Source organism: Schistocerca americana, chromosome 3 (assembly GCF_021461395.2).
Source record: "Schistocerca americana isolate TAMUIC-IGC-003095 chromosome 3, iqSchAmer2.1, whole genome shotgun sequence".
Classification (NCBI taxonomy): domain Eukaryota; kingdom Metazoa; phylum Arthropoda; class Insecta; order Orthoptera; family Acrididae; genus Schistocerca; species Schistocerca americana.
The window spans coordinates 726,429,518-726,446,137 of NC_060121.1; positions in this window are offsets into that span (position 1 = coordinate 726,429,518).

Here is a 16,620-nt window from a genome sequence, read left to right on the forward strand (position 1 = left end):
TGGGTCACGACTTTTTCACCGTTTTAAAGGGAAATGAAGGACGAAAGATTGGGTTCAATGTCTGTTCCACTTCCTCCCTTATGACCTCTTGAAGCGTCTCGGTTTTTTGCTCGCTGTACAATCCAAGTGCCTTCTGAACTTCCTCTCTCACTAGCTGACAAAGAACAGTTAAATCAGTTCTTTCCTCCATGACAGACATCGATACGACGTTTGGAAGCTGTTCAAACTTCTTACGTGTAATTCTTTTTTGTTGCATGGTCTCGATATACTGACACCATTTTATGAAGTCGTCTGCTATCGAAACCTCCTTCAGGAATAGGGGTTGATACATGTCCTCAGCAACACCCTTCATGAGATTTGCAACCTTATCTTCCTCCTTAATTCTAGGATCCACTATTTTACACAGCTCCAAAAGTCTTGAATGTAGGATGCTGTAGTTTCTCCTGGACGCTGTGCCCTGCACTTTAATTTATCTTCAGCCTTGCACTTCTGTCACTGTGTGTCACCGAAATACTTGCGCAGTTCCACCTGGAATACTTCCCAGCTTGTGAACTTTTCCTCGTTGTTCTCATACCATTGCTTGGCAGTTCCCTCCAAGTAGAAAAATACGCTAGTCAAATACACGGCGTCATCCCATTTGTTAAATTTGGCTATAGGCTCATATACCTTCAGCCACTTGTTTGGAACTTGGCAATCGTCACCAGAGAAACCGGAAGGATGTCTCATGTGGTGACTCACAGTTGCTGTTATCGTAACGTCGCCGGCCGAAGTGGCCGTGCGGTTAAAGGCGCTGCAGTCTGGAACCGCGAGACCGCTACGGTCGCAGGTTCGAATCCTGCCTCGGGCATGGATGTTTGTGATGTCCTTAGGTTAGTTAGGTTTAACTAGTTCTAAGTTCTAGGGGACTAATGACCTCAGCAGTTGAGTCCCATAGTGCTCAGAGCCATGTGAACCATGTTATCGTAACGTCCTTTTCTTCTTCTGTCTCCGATAGATTGTGATCTGTTGAATAGGGCTAGAACTCGGGTTTCTTGCCACGTAAACGGCTGCTATGTCGTGGCCTGATGGGAGCCACTGTGTCGTTGATAATGCGCGCTATCACAGGTTCCAATACCCAGTGTCTCCACCAGAATGATGTCACGTAGAAGAAGATGTGATTAGATGAATGATGAACACTCACTTCACTTACCATAATGAAGGTTTATTCAGCACTTGCAGATACAAGGGCGTGGGGGGAACTGCCTCCAGCCAGAGCAATTACGGTATATATACAGCTACAGAACATTCCAGTACAATGATTCTTCACATTTGTGGATACTTCTAGAATGTACTCGAACCGAATATAGAAATTAAAATCGTACAGTGCAGGTGAGTTTTGAACTCACAACCCTCCATGCAACAGTTTAGTATCATAACCACTACGTCACGGTGCTACTCAGCTTCTTCTGCAACATTATTAATATGACAATACTGTTCATTCATGAGAGCTTTATGGCTGTTTACAGAGACAAAAACAGTTGTTACATCCTTGCTCACTTGCTGTTGGTCAAATATATTCTATCGTTTATTTATTGGGAAAATGTATCACTGTTTTTAAAAATTTGTGAATAACAGCTATTAGATGTTGTTGAAAGAATTTGTAACATATCTCACGCTGAACTAGTAATGTTTCATGTTCGGTTCTATCTTTTGTAAAAAATCTCTCCAAAAATTGCTTTTGTGGTTGGATATTTTTTCTGACATAAGGCACCATACCTTTCAGACTTTAGCGACTTGAAGGAAAAAAATTCACTGTAATTTAAATAAGGCCAATCATTTCATAATTTGGATAGGGGAAACCGGGGTAGATTGGGGTACTGGGGCAGAATGAAGATGTACATATTTTCGTGTCAAGGAGGTGCTGTCAATGATCGGCAGTAAGTATAACTAGTTCAGACAGTTACTGCTCAACCTTGGCAGTCATGTTTGCTTGGTTTTCGTAAGCATTGGATCGTGAACTTTTCGTTGTGCTAATTTTTGTTCCTGCCTTGTAACTTCTGATGAATTGAAGCATGAAAAGGTATACTTACTTATTTACAATACGACTATTGTTAGTAGACGCTTAAAATATGTTTAATAATCTTTAGTTTCATGCAGTTAAATGTTTGTTTTCGTATCTTTGTTTAGTGGCCTTACCTCCATAACTTAAACCATGTAGTACCTGGGGTGAAATGGGGAAGTACCTCATTCTGCCTCGCTACATTTTTAACAAAGAGATCGCTTTTATTAGGCTCCTAATCTACTTTGCTTTCGATTTCTGATAGTTCGAGTATATAAGAGAAAAACAAATAGGCAATATGGTCTACTGAGGCTATGAACAATGCTGTGGAGGCAGTTAATTCTGGCCACTATGGGTATTTGAAGGCTTCCAACCAATTTGACATTCCCCAGACTGCTCTGGAAATATACGTTAAAAAAAGAAGGTAAAACACTGACTACGAAATTAATAAAATGGCTGGAAAGTTTAAAAACGTATTTACAGAAGAACAGGAACTTGAGATCGTTAAGTACTTAAAAAGTACGGAGGCTAGGTTATTCGGCTTAATACTCAAAGACTTGCGTAACCTAGCTTATCAGCTGGCTGTAAGAAATTGCATTGTTCATAGATTTAAAAATGAAATTTTAGGCTAAGATTGGGCCAAGGGATACCTTAAAAGACATCCTACTTTATCTGTTCACAAATCCAAAGCAGCATCTGGTGCAAGAGCCATGGATTTTTAATAAAGCAGCTGTCAATAGGTTTTTTCGCTACTAACAAATGTAATTGACAAACACAGCCTAATGGCTTCTCAAATATTTCATTGTGATGAAACAGGCGTTTCGGTTAACCCTAAAAACCAATCAAAGATCATAGCTTGCAAGGGTAAACATCAAGTAGGATCTTTAACATCTGCAGAAAGGGGCGAAACTGTAACCTGCCTCATTTGTATGCCAGCAAGCGGAGCTTACATGCCTCCAATGCTTATTTTTCCACGAAAGAAGAAGCAGAAAGAATTTGAGTAAGGACTGCAACCAGGAGGTTGGGCTGAGGTCCACAGCACGGTATGGATGACCACAGGTCATTCTTTGTATGGTATCGGAAATGTGTGCAATTTTCTAAGGCATCAAAAGACTTCCAAGTTGTTCTTATATTAGATGGCCACTCAACACAAAGACTACACGAGGGAGAGCGGCGTTTCGTTGCTGTTTACCACCACATTACTCTCACAGACTTCAGCCGCTTGATGTTCCTTTTATGAAGCCTTTAAGTCTTCATTATAGTGATGAGCTTCGAAAATGGCTACAAAGCAACCCAGGGAAAGTCATAACTCTTTCAAATTTTAGACCTTTTTGGTTCAGCTTTTATCAAAAGTGGAACAATGAAAAACGCTACTAAAGGTTTCGAAGCAACTAGAATATGGCCCACGGGTCCATCCATATTCACCGATGCAGATTTCCTCCCGGCAGACACAACTGACTTGATAGGTCGTCAGGTAAAGAAGGTATATCTGGAGCTGAACAATTGGAATTGCCTTGCCCTAGCACACCAGCTAAAAAAAGACAACACCAACAGGTTGGATGATCAAGCTGGCGAGGTTTCAGCAAATTGTAACAAAAAAACTGCCACCTAAGAATGACAAAGTTATTGAGGCTAATTGTTCTAGTCCTGGGTGCTCTTGGACGAATACTGACAACACAGCCTCCTCATTTCGTATTTCACCTGAAATTCTGATGCACTTGCCAAAAGTTAATGAAAGCACCAAAAGTGCGAAACGGAAGAGGAGGAAGGCTGTTGTTTTAACTGATTCGCCATACAAAAAAAAAGTTAGAAGCCATTATTAAGGAAAAAGAGGAAAAGAACTTTGCCAAAGAAGAAAGAGCAAAGACAAAACTATTTGCGAAAGAGAATAAAATTAAGAATTCAAAAAAGAAAGGAAAGAGCCTGAAAATAAATGGAAAACCGAAGGCGAGAGCGTCCAATACTAACAAGAGTGATTATGAGGAGAGTTCCGATTGTGAATGTTAATATTGCGGTGAGTTTTATTCAAAATCAGTTGAAGGTTCGGTCGCTTGTTCCATGTGCAAAAAACAGGCACACGATTCTTGTGCGGGAATAGATAGGTAAGATGATGAGTCTCTCCTTGTGTGTGGATTTTTTAAATAGCCTTAAGAAATGGATACAATACATGAAAACTAGTTGGTCATTAACATTCACTTTGAACTAAATGAATACCGAGAGAACCAGTATTTTCTGCATTTCTGATAATTTTATACCTTTTTATGATCACTTGTACTTACCACCCCAATCTGCCCCATGCGTGGAGCAGAATGGGGCAAATGAAATACCTTTCTGTTTTTGAGTGAAAAAATATTGTTTTTATTTTATTTTATGGCAATGTTCTTTTATTTTTGTGGTTAATACATCATAATGTGTTCACATAAAAATTGGTAACTCTCTTATTTAACACTTTCGTAATTTTAATCAATGTTTTCAACTTTGTGCCCTGTTGTATCCAGGGTTCCCCAACATATTTTCCGAAATCTCACCATCTTTTTCCACTCTAGTGAGTTTGTACAAACGGTAAAGTGCTGGATATCTCATTTCCTGTCTGACGTCAAGCCCTGGCCTATTTTTGTGCTGTTATTGCCAAATGGCCCAATTTTTCTGCCGTTTTGTCTACAGCGGTCCATATTCTATTTTTTTTCCTGATGAGTGTACAGTATAAATTTAATGTGTTATAGCATCCAAACTTATAAAGATATTCACATGAGGTTTGTTTTATGTGACACATTATCTCACACATCTTTTATGCCAGTCAGTCAGTTACAACATGTGCATCTTTGGTAGCATGCACAACATCCAGTCTATATTCAAGCTCTATCCATGCTCGGCATAACATATCCGCATGAACAGCGACACCAATTATTCGGTTCTTTAAATAATTGATGACTGACAGGCACATTTGGTAGTCTGTTCTTGACATATTCACATAGAAAGAAGTCTGTCGATGTAATGTCAGGCGACCTATGAAGCCAGGGAATTGGACCACCCCTGCCAATCCAGTGCTCTGGAAACACTTGATCTAGAACATTTTGCATACTCTGAGCCCAATGTGATGATACACTATTTCCTTTGATAATGACTGTGTCTTAGTGGACAGCCAGTTGTGGTAATACAAACAGCTCCAGGTTAGCAAGGTAATTGCTAGAATTAACTTTCTTTTCTGACAAAAAATGGTCTCCCAATGTGATCAACTATTTAACATCACCAAACATTCACATTTGGGCTATCAAGTACCTCTTTCATCACATTATGCAGATTGGTTGTGCCCCAGATGCAAATATTGTGTTTGTTTCTCTTACCACACACATGGAATGTTGTTTCATCAGAAAATGCTAGACTTTTTAGAAAATTTCCATCTTCCTTTAAACAGTTAAGTCCGCTGAAAGTGAATTCCATACACTGTGACTTGTCATTTGGTTTCAAGGCGTGCAGTTGCTGCAATCAGTATGGATACATCTGTAAATGTTTCCGGAAGACCCAGTGCATGGTTGCCCTTGGAATTTGCATCTCCTGTAAAGCCCTCCAGACAGACTTCTGTGGGGAACACTGAAAAGCCAACTGCATCCATTCTTTGGTGGCTCCATTTGTTCCAGGTTGTCCAGTATGATGCTTCGAGTCAACACTACCTTGTCTGCATAAAATTCCTGTACCATTGGCATATCGACATCTGCAAGGGTTTGTGTTTCCTTCGGCATGACTGGCATTTCCTTTGAACCTGTGTGTCCAATATGGTCTCAAAAAACCATTCCATACACTGAGTGTTTCCTTGAACTGTCCCTATGCTTCACTCATGACAAACTGGGACACGTGCAAATCAACCTTTGTGAGTTGGTCTGTCACATAAAGCAAATATGGTGTGAATATCTTAATTAGTTTGGGTGCTATAACACACTGAAGTTGTAACTTAGTTTTTGAGACACTTTGTATGTGTCACTTGCAGATACACATTCCGTGAAATAGAACTGTGATTCACTTGTTTTTATGTGGGGCACAAACTGTTGTTTGCAACCAATAATAAAGTCTATCAGTAGCTTTTGGTGTTTGGTCGTTTGCAATTATGTGCTCAAACTTCAGATTTAATGTGATATCTGGAGCAAGTGTATACTTGAGTACTGTTGACCTCTAATTTGCTGCTGTGCTCTAGAAAAGTCTTGGTTCAAATGGCTCTGAGCACTATGCGACTTAACTTCTGAGGTCATCAGTCGCCTAGAACTTAGAACTAATTAAACCTAACTAACCTAAGGACATCACACACATCCATGCCCGAGGCAAGATTTGAACCTGCGACCAGAGCGGTCGCTCGGCTCCAGACTGTAGCGCCTAGAACTGCACGGCCACTCCGGCCGGCTAGAGTAGTCTGTACATTATTTGTGTGTCATTTGACAATAGTTCCTTCTCCTTGAATACTGAAATGGCGCTGTTACGTCTCGTAACATGGAAAAAATTTTCTTTCTTCTTTCATATTTCAGCACAGCTGACCTAAATCTGGAGTTTCAGTGTGTTGCTTTATGTACCACTACCATGAATGAGCACTATGTTTCTTGCAGGGCCCTTATTTTGAATAAGTGTCATAAGGAATGAAAAATTATGCTTTCCTTCTCAGCTGATATGGATAATGGTAAATTATCATGTCTCACCAAAATCATACTTACTCTTGATGGGTGGCAGTTGAACCATACTGTACATAATCAGTTTTCTGAAAACGGCTTCTGACCTGCCAGTTTACATAGGTGCTGCAGCAGTTCAGTTAAACTCGTATTTCCTATGGTCTCTTCATTTAGGATGTGTTCCTTAGGTACTGATAGATCCTTTGTTATTGAATCTTTGAAGGTCTGATACGATCGCTCAGAGATAGGTCGCAGTACTATGTCTTGTAAGACTTTAACCATTCCTACGTTCATGTTCATGAACATAAGATTTAATTTGTCTTTGTCATTACACATGCCATATTGCTGAAAAATGCACTACACTCGAACAGACCATTCAGCCTGGTGAGCTGCTTGGAGTCAGTAGCCATATTGAAGCTATTATAGTTGGTAATAATGCAGTTGAACTGTCCATTTGCGACAAAATCATTGGCAAAACCGGGGAAATGCAATTGTATTGATGTTGGTTGTCTTCTTGTTTGCAAGTAAGCATGATTAGTTGTGACTGTTGCTCCTCGATTGTCATGGTGGTGTGGTAAGTTACTTGATGCAGACGACCTAATTTTTATAAAACAGGGGCACCACTGTCGCTACCCTTTTTTTACCCCACTTAAAACATGGATGAACAGTAATAACTACAGGACTTTTTTTAAACTAGCAATACACTTGAAAGATACATTGTATCACAAAATTAATGTTGTTAGTAGGGAGTTGGAAACATCACTTAATTTACAGACAATACGCTTCAACACTCATGCAAAACTTTCACACTATAGATGTGTGAGGAAGACAAGCCACCACAGGCCAACTGAGTGAGTTCTCCAACCTGAGGGATTTTCAATACCAATAATTGTTCAAGCAATGAACCTCATAATTTTAATAGTTTCTGGCAGATATTTTTATCTGACATGCTGTATTACAATATCACAAATCACTAAATTCATATGTGGTGCTTGACAATTGTAGTACAAAAAATCTTCCCAGAATGGCATGTGGTGGTATGCACATGTGGGTTCCCACAAACAAAGAGTTGAGTAGGAATTAATACGTTATCAATTACATGACTTATTCGGGACCCTTTAGTAACGAACAGTGCACTGGTCCAGCCATAATTTCCCTGTCTACTTTATTTCATGTACCTGTAAATTCAATCATGATTTAAACTATTAACGAAGTTTCAGAGAGAGAAGAAACTGCGTGATAACAGTTGCTAACATACCGAGGAACCAAAATCTGGAAACAGATTTCAGCTGCCATAATTTTGAAGGCAGTTGATAACTCAGAACTGAGGCAACCATTAAAAACTATCCCAAGTTTTAAATGGTCGTCCTTCCTACTCACAGAGATATAGGGATACAGTGAGAACCATCTTTCTGACTGTTGGAACTGAGCCAGAATGGGAAATCTCTGTTGGCAGAAAGACATATTCAGCTCCATCTCAGTAAGGTCCCTGTTCTTTCACGTAGTTGGCAATGGTTCTATATTTTGGAGTCTGAGGCTTACAGGAATGTGGCCTCAGCCGAGCCACGTCATGCCCATTCAGTCTGAACTTCAAGATGGACAAGTAACTGCAGCTTCATTACCATCATGTCTTGCTACAGGCATTTACCCCCACAGTTTAGCTGTTTGCCACCACACAGCAAAGTCATTCACTGTTTAGTTCACTTGGCAAATGCAGGTATCTTGTGCACTATGGCTGCAAACTAAAAGGTGCCATTTATGTGGTAAGATCAACTAGAATCTCTCTCCCCCCCCCCCTCCCCCCGATTGTTACCTTGAGCTATTTCTTGGTTCAGTACAGTAAAAGCTCCACACATAATGCTAGTTCCAGAATATACATATATTTTTGGTACTCTTTATTTCTTTCTTATTAGAGTTATGATACTCTTCCAACTTTCCCAGTGTCCAAAAAAAACAGGGCCCCCCTGCAAGTAGGAGCATTGCCAATGGCTTACACAATCAGATACTGGAAAGGCACTCAGTTTAAAATCCTGGATTCTGGCACCTGTTAATATTTACCACACCTGCGAACCGTGGCCAACTCATTTTTGCCACCTGTAAATGAAAAACCATGGAAGACAGTGGTGTGATACAAACACACACTGACTGCACTAAAATTAGAACGAGTGACTGAAACTGTGAAGCTCTACTATCCATTTTTTTAAAGGTTTGACCTGTCTTTGTATGTGACTCATGAACATGCAGTTTAGGTGCTATGATATGCATATTCTTTTGACAGAATGCTCTTAACAGTTCACACATTTCCACAAACGACAATGAACTGGGGTCTGGCATTTTGACCATATTTTGCAATAATTGAAATACATCTAGCACATAAAGAGCAAAAGAATGCTTTCTGGATATGCTCATCGTCTTTACTAAAGGCTACGAAGTACTGTTGCAGTCGTTTGATACAAATTCACATTTCTCTTCATTGTTGATTGCTGGGAATACAAACATAAGCGTCCAAAGGGGAGTGGAGGGGTGTGGTGGGAAGAGGGGGCACTTGCTCTTCTTAGGATCTGAGTACAGCCTTTATATTCATTACAGGATGCTCTCGAATTTGTGGCAATTACTCTCTGTGACTCCAGTAAACTGCAGATTTAACATTGCCAATTCCTTGGTGCCCCAGAAATTTCAGCATTGACTTGCGGTCAAGACAGATATGGATGCTTATAATGCTGTGCCAAAACAGTATTTTCAGCATTATGTTGCTTCCTTGTTGAACCGTTACCAATATCCAGAAAGGAGCTGGTCTAAGACTGGAGCACAGATTCCATCGTTCATTCTCAACACACAAACATGGCAGCAGTATCCGTTCCGTGTCTGTCCCAAATTCCCATAAAGATGCTCCTCTCCCTAATACAGAACAACTGATTAACCATTTGTCTTTGGACAAAGAACCCTTGATTGGTTGCTGATTCTGAATTCATTTTTACACGACAGGGCTATTCTAGTATAAATAGAACACATCCACGCTATATCATAGACGTATACATCTGCACTTAATCTCATACACATCAGTCGATAAAAGAATACCATTTTTTACACTAGAAGACTGGGGAAAAAAAATTGCGAAATTTCAAGGTTGAAAAAAATATACCCTCCATGATATGGACTTTTGTGAAATTTCGAGGTCGAAAAAAACTGTACTCATCAGGATAGGGACTTTCTCAAAGATAGTTTGGGTGTAACATGCAGTTACAGGTCTACGAATTCTGTGTTCCAGTCAACATGCTGCATAATAATGTAATAAACTGGAGAGATGAGGATTATCTTGGTGCAGTCCTTGAGCCTGTCAGTCATTCTGAACATGGTTTTGAGAGTTTTCCCCATATACTGGCCCTGGGCTACACTTTACCTAATCCAAAGAAATGTAGCATCTAAAATACAGGGAAAGTCTGTACGGTCTGAAGGTTTTTGAATTTATACACTGATGCACCAAAGAAATTGGTATAGGCATGTGTATTCACAAACAGATATATGTAAACAGGCAGAATACGGCTTTGTGGTTGGTAATGATTATATAAGACAACAGGTGTCTGGCGCAGTTGTTAGATCGGTTACTGCTGTTACAATGGCAGGTTATCGAGATTTAAGTGAGTTTGTTCATGGTGTTCTAGTTGGCGCACGAGTGATGGGACACAGCATCTCTGAGACATCAAATCTTCGACATCACTGCGGCTGGAAAAAGACCCTGCAAGAAAGGGACTGACAACGACTGAACAGAATCGTTCAGTGTGACAGAAGTGCAAGCTGTGATGTTTGTCTGCTTTATTTCTTCGTTGATTAGTCCTCGGTGTCGGTGTACTGCATTGTTATACAGTGGTATGGCCAGTTCCCTACTGGTAACTTTTGATAAGCCTCATTAATAGTTTGTGGGCAAACAACATACTGTTACAGTAGTTTGCTGTTGAACATCTGTGAACAGTAAATACATAACGACACAGCTCCCATTTCCAGCAGAATAATAAGGTTTGTGTGACACTATTTCTCACATACATTCAGACACTCATTGTTTTAACACATGGCCTATTGGTGTTACACTAATTCCACCGTTAAGTTAATGCACTATTATTAGTCTAACTGAAACAGACTTCACGTCTGAAAATCATGGTATCACAAAGTTTGCAAATTTTGTGATTGTAGGGTTAGACGAGCAATGCGTCTGCATTACATTTTACGTGCAACTCAAGAAAACCTTCACAGAGACACACCAATCAATGCATGAAGCCCGTTGGTGATGTGTGCTCGAGCAATATTCAGTGATACGAATGGTTCATATGGTTTAAAAATGGCCGGACAGAAGTTAATGACGACCCTCATTCATGACACCCTTTGATGTCTACCGACGATGCTCATGTCAGGAACGTCAATGAAATTGTGTGCGCTTATTGAAGACAGACTGACTGAGATATTGCACAAGAATGTCACACTTCAGTTGGACCATCTCATGATATCCTGACACAGCATCTTGCAATGCATTGTGTTGCCACCAAGTTCATCCCACAGCTCACGAGTCAAGACCAAGATCTCAACCTCACGCTATCTGTGTGTGTGTGTGTGTGTGTGTGTGTGTGTGTGTGGGAGAGAGGGGGAGAGAGGGGAGGGAGGGAGAGAGAGAGAGAGAGAGAGAGAGAGAGAGAGAGAGAGAGAGAGATAACATTCCACGTGGGAAAAATTATATATAATTTTTCCCACGTGGAATGTTTCCTTCTATTTTTTATATATATATATATATATATATATATATATATATATATATATATATATATATATATATATACACAGACACAAGCAGACATTTGCAAAGGCAAAGAGCTTGGGCAGAGATGTCAGTCGAGGCGGAAGTACAGAGGCAAAGATGTTGTTGAAAGAAAGGTTAGGCATGAGCGGCGGCAACTTGAAATTAGCTGAGGTTGAGGCCTGGCAGATAACGAGAGGAGAGGATATACTGAAGGGCAAGTTCCCATCTCCGGAGTTCTGACAGGTTGGTGTTAGAGGGAAGTATCCAGATAACCCGGACGGTGTAACACTGTGCTAAGATGTGCTGGCCTTGCACCAAGGCATGTTTAGCCACAGGGTGATCCTCATTACCAACAAACACTGTCTGCCTGTGTCCATTCATGCAAATGGACAGTTTCATTCCCGCTTAGAAAGCTTCACAGTGTAGGCAGGTCAGTTGGTAAATCACGTGCGTGCTTTCACACGTGGCTCTGCCTTTGATTGCGTACACCTTCCGGGTTACAGGACTGGAGTAGGTGGTGGTGGGAGGGTGCATGGGACAGGTTTTACACCGGGGGCGGTTACAAGGGTAGGAGCCAGAGGGTACGGGGATTTCATAGGGATGAACTAAGAGGTTACGAAGGTTAGGTGGACGGCGGAAAGACACTCTTGGTGGAGTGGGGAGGATTTCATGAAGGATGGATCTCATTTCAGGGCAGGATTTGAGGAAGTCGTATCCCTGCTGGAGAGCCACATTCGGAGTCTGATCCAGTCCCGGAAAGTATCCTGTCACAAGTGGGGCACTTTTGGGATTCTTCTGTGGGAGGTTCTGGGTTTGAAGGGATGAGGAAGTGGCTCTGGTTATTTGCTTCTGTACCAGGTACGGACAGTAGTTGCGGGATGCGAAAGCTATTTTCAGGTTGTTGGTGTAATGGTTCAGGGATTCCGGACTGGAGCAGATTCATTTGCCACGAAGACCTAGGCTGTAGGGAAGGGACCGTTTGATGTGGAATGGGTGGCAGCTGTCATAATGGAGGTACTGTTGCTTGTTGGTGGGTTTGATGTGGACGGACGTGTGAAGCTGGCCATTGGACAGATGGAGGTCAATGTCAAGGAAAGTGGCATGGGATTTAGAGTAGGACCAGGTGAATCTGATGGAACCAAAGGAGTTGAGGTTGGAGAGCAAATTCTGGAGTTCTTCTTCACTGTGAGTCCAGATCATGAAGATGTCATCAATAAATCTGTACCAAACTTTGGGTTTGCAGGCCTGGGTAACCAAGAAGGCTTCCTCTAAGCAACCCATGAATAGATTGGCGTACGAGGGGGCCATCCTGGTACCCATGGCTGTTCCCTTTAATTGTTGGTATGTCTGGCCTTCAAAAGTGCAGAAGTTGTGGGTCAGGATGAAGCTGGCTAAGGTAATGAGGAAAGGGGTTTTAGGTAGGGTGGCAGGTGATCGGCATGAAAGGAAGTGCTCCATCACAGCGAGGCCCTGGACGTGCGGAATATTTGTGTATAAGGAAGTAGCATCAGTGGTTACAATGATGATTTCCGGGGGTAACAGACTGGGTAAGGATTCCAGGCATTCGAGAAAGTGTTTGGTGTCTTTGATGAAGGATGGGAGACTGCATGTAATGGGTTGAAGGTGTTGACCTACGTAGGCAGAGATACGCTCTGTGGGGGCTTGGTAACCAGCTACAATGGGGCGGCCGGGATGAATGGGTTTGTGAATTTTAGGAAGAATGTAGAAGGTAGGGGTGCAGGGTGTCGGTGGGGTCAGGAGGTTGATGGAGTCAGGTGAAAGGTTTTGTAGGGGGCCTAAGGTTCTGAGGATTCCTTGAAGCTCCGCCTGGACATCAGGAATGGGATTACCTTGGCAAACTTTGTATGTGGTGTTGTCTGAAAGCTGACGCAGTCCCTCAGCCACATACTCCCGACGATCAAGTACCACTGTCGTGGAACTCTTGTCCGCCGGAAGAATGACGATGGAACGGTCAGCCTTCAGATCACGGATAGCTTGGACTGCAGCAGTGGTGATGTTGGGAGTAGGATTAAGGTTTTTTATGAAGGATTGAGAGCAAGGCTGGAAGTCAGAAATTCCTGGAAGGTTTGGAGGGGGTGATTTTGAGGAAGAGGAGGTGGGTCCCGCTGTGACGGAGGACGGAACTGTTCCAGGCAGGGTTCAATTTGGATAGTGTCTTGGGGTTTGGATCATTAGGAGTAGGATTAGGATCATTTTTCTTCGTGGCAAAGTGACATTTCCAGCAGAGAGTACGAGTGTAGGACAGTAAATCTTTGACGAGGGCTGTTTGGTTGAATCTGGGAGTGGGGCTGAAGGTGAGGCCTTTGGATAGGACAGAGGTTTCGGATTGGGAGAGAGGTTTAGAGGACAGGTTAACTACTGAATTAGGGTGTTGTGGTTCCAGATTGTGTTGATTGGAATTTTGAGGTTTTGGAGAGAGTGGAGCTGGAAGTGGGAGATTGAGTAGATGAGAGAGACTGGGTTTGTGTGCAGTGAGAGGAGGCTGAGGTTTGCTGGAAATGTTGTGAAGGGTGAGTGAGTTGCCTTTCCGGAGGTGGGAAACCAGGAGATTGGATAGTTTTTTAAGGTGGAGCGTGGCATGCTGTTCTAATTTGCGGTTGGCCTGTAAGAGGATGCTCTGAACAGCTGGTGTGGATGTGGGAGAGGAAAGATTGAGGACTTTTATTAAGGATAGGAGTTGACGGGTGTGTTCATTGGTTGAGTTGATGTGTAGGTGAAGGATTAGGTGGGTGAGGGCAATGGATTGTTCAGTTTGGAACTGGTATAGGGACTGATGGAAAGAAGGGTTGCAGCCATAGATGGGAACTAAGTGTGAGGCCTTTGGGGGTTATGCCAAATGTCAGACAAGCCTGAGAAAATAAAATATGCGAGTGTAATCTGGCTAGGGTGAAGGCATGTTTGCGGAGGGAATGTAAATAAAACTTAATGGGGTCGTTGTGGGGGTGTTGTGAGGGTGACATGGTATTAGAAGGTGGAGAGTGTAACATGAGGCTGGAATGAAAATAAAAATCTATGGGGAGAGATAAAGGTGAACTAGAAAGCAACTGGAGATCTGGTGTGAAAAAAGGCGAAAATGTGTTGGTTAGAGCTGGGCTATGTTGATCCTGTGGTGAACTTGTGTAGGTAGACAACGATGTGCATAAAGGTTAGGTGGTTGTGTTGCCGCCAAAACACGTTAAAGGATGGAGAAATTCGGGAAAATTTCGAAAAAACTACGTGTAAATGTATTAAAAGGAGTGGTTTTGTGGTGGCAGATTATGAAAATGAGGCTAAAAATTGTCTGACGAAGAAATAATGACGTTAAAACCTGTGGGAAGCGGCTAAAAATGATCAGTGATGTGAGAAAAACGGAAATGGAAATAAAGCCAAAGTTATTAGAACTAGCCGAAATGGTTGTTTAATAGGTGAATGGAACTGTTTGTGAACTAGAAACGGTGGATTTTATAGCAGCGGTAGTGTTGAAAGCGGAAAAAAAATTGTTTTTTTTTGGTTATGGTTTGGAAGTGGGTTACGTATTATTACGTATTACATATTATTGAGTATATATCGGCGGGATAAAATTGTATAGTAGATTACGGTAAAAAGGGGAAAGATCTTTAAATATGTCTGCTTGTGTCTGTATGTGTGGATGGATATGTGTGTGTGTGCGCGCGCGAGTGTATACCTGTCCTTTTTTTCCCACTAAGGTAAGTCTTTCCGCTCCCGGGATTGGAATGACTCCTTACCCTCTCCCTTAAAACCCACATCCTTTCATCTTTCCCTCTCCTTCCCTCTTTCCTGATGAGGCAACCGTTGGTTGCGAAAGCTAGAATTTTGTGTGTATGTTTGTGTTTGCTTGTGTGTCTATCGACCTGCCAGCACTTTCGTTCGGTAAGTCACCTCATCTTTGTTTATATATATATATAGAAAGAAAAAGCTCATCATGTTACGTCAAATGTCAATGCCATGCTGACAGTTTTCTTTGAAGGATTAGTTCATCATGAATTTAGGCTACAGGGACAAACTGTTAATCAGTGGTACCAGTGGTACTATTGGTATTGGGACATGTTGCAACACCTGTGACAAGGAAACGGCAGGAAACGTGCCGAGACAATTTGTGGCTCTTACATCATGATACTCCCTGTTGGTACACGACTACTGCACAAAAAAACCAAATCACTGTGCTGCCTCATCCTGGGTACCCTCCAGACCTGGCCCCTGCAGGTAGTTTATTTATTTCCAAAGTTGAAAACCCCATTGGAAGGACAAAGATTTGCAACAGCACACAAGATAAAAGAAAATTCGCATAGGGCACTTTTCCCGATTCAGCAAGAGGCGACCAAGACTGCTTCCGGATGTGTAAACACTATTGGAAGCAGTGTGTCAATTGTGGAGGAGGATATTTCAAAGGAGACTGTGCACAATAAGTAAAAGTAAGCATTCAAAAATTTTGTGGACAGTTCCAGTATATTTTGAACAGATCTTGTATTCATCATGAAGATGAACAAAAAAGAATGCTCGGTCACCAAGAACGTTGAAATAAACATTCTGCTTCACATTAACGGTAACCTGAATGAGTCGGTACATGTCACAGTGTGGGCCAACAGTACAAACCAACTATACACTGAACAAGACATTTTTAAATCTATAAAAGTGTACAAAAGATTGGGAACTTATGGATAACATTACCTTATCTCTACCGACAGTCATGCATGATTCAACTGTTTCACATTTCTCCTCTGGCTATTTCAGCTTTTACATTTTGCGTTCTCTTTCTACCTCATTTTTCATGCATCTGTACTCCTTTTGCCTACTTCATTTATTGCACCTTTATATGTTTCCTTTCTTCAATAAATTGCAATAGAGTGTACCTTAACCAAGGCATTCTGCTGGGTCTCATCTGGTTTCCTAATTCATCCTCTGCTGCTTTCACTATTTCAATACCTGCTATGTTCCCTTCCCCATTGCTGTCAGTTGTTAAGTGATGCTTCCTTTGAAAATCTCCATGAACAGCACTTCCTTCAATTTGTCCAGGTTAAATTTCATTTTTTCAGCTATAATCTGCAGTTCATAACCAACAAATTTTGGTCACAGTCCACATCTGCCCCTTTCCTTCCCCCAGTTATTGTATTTTTTCCTTCTCT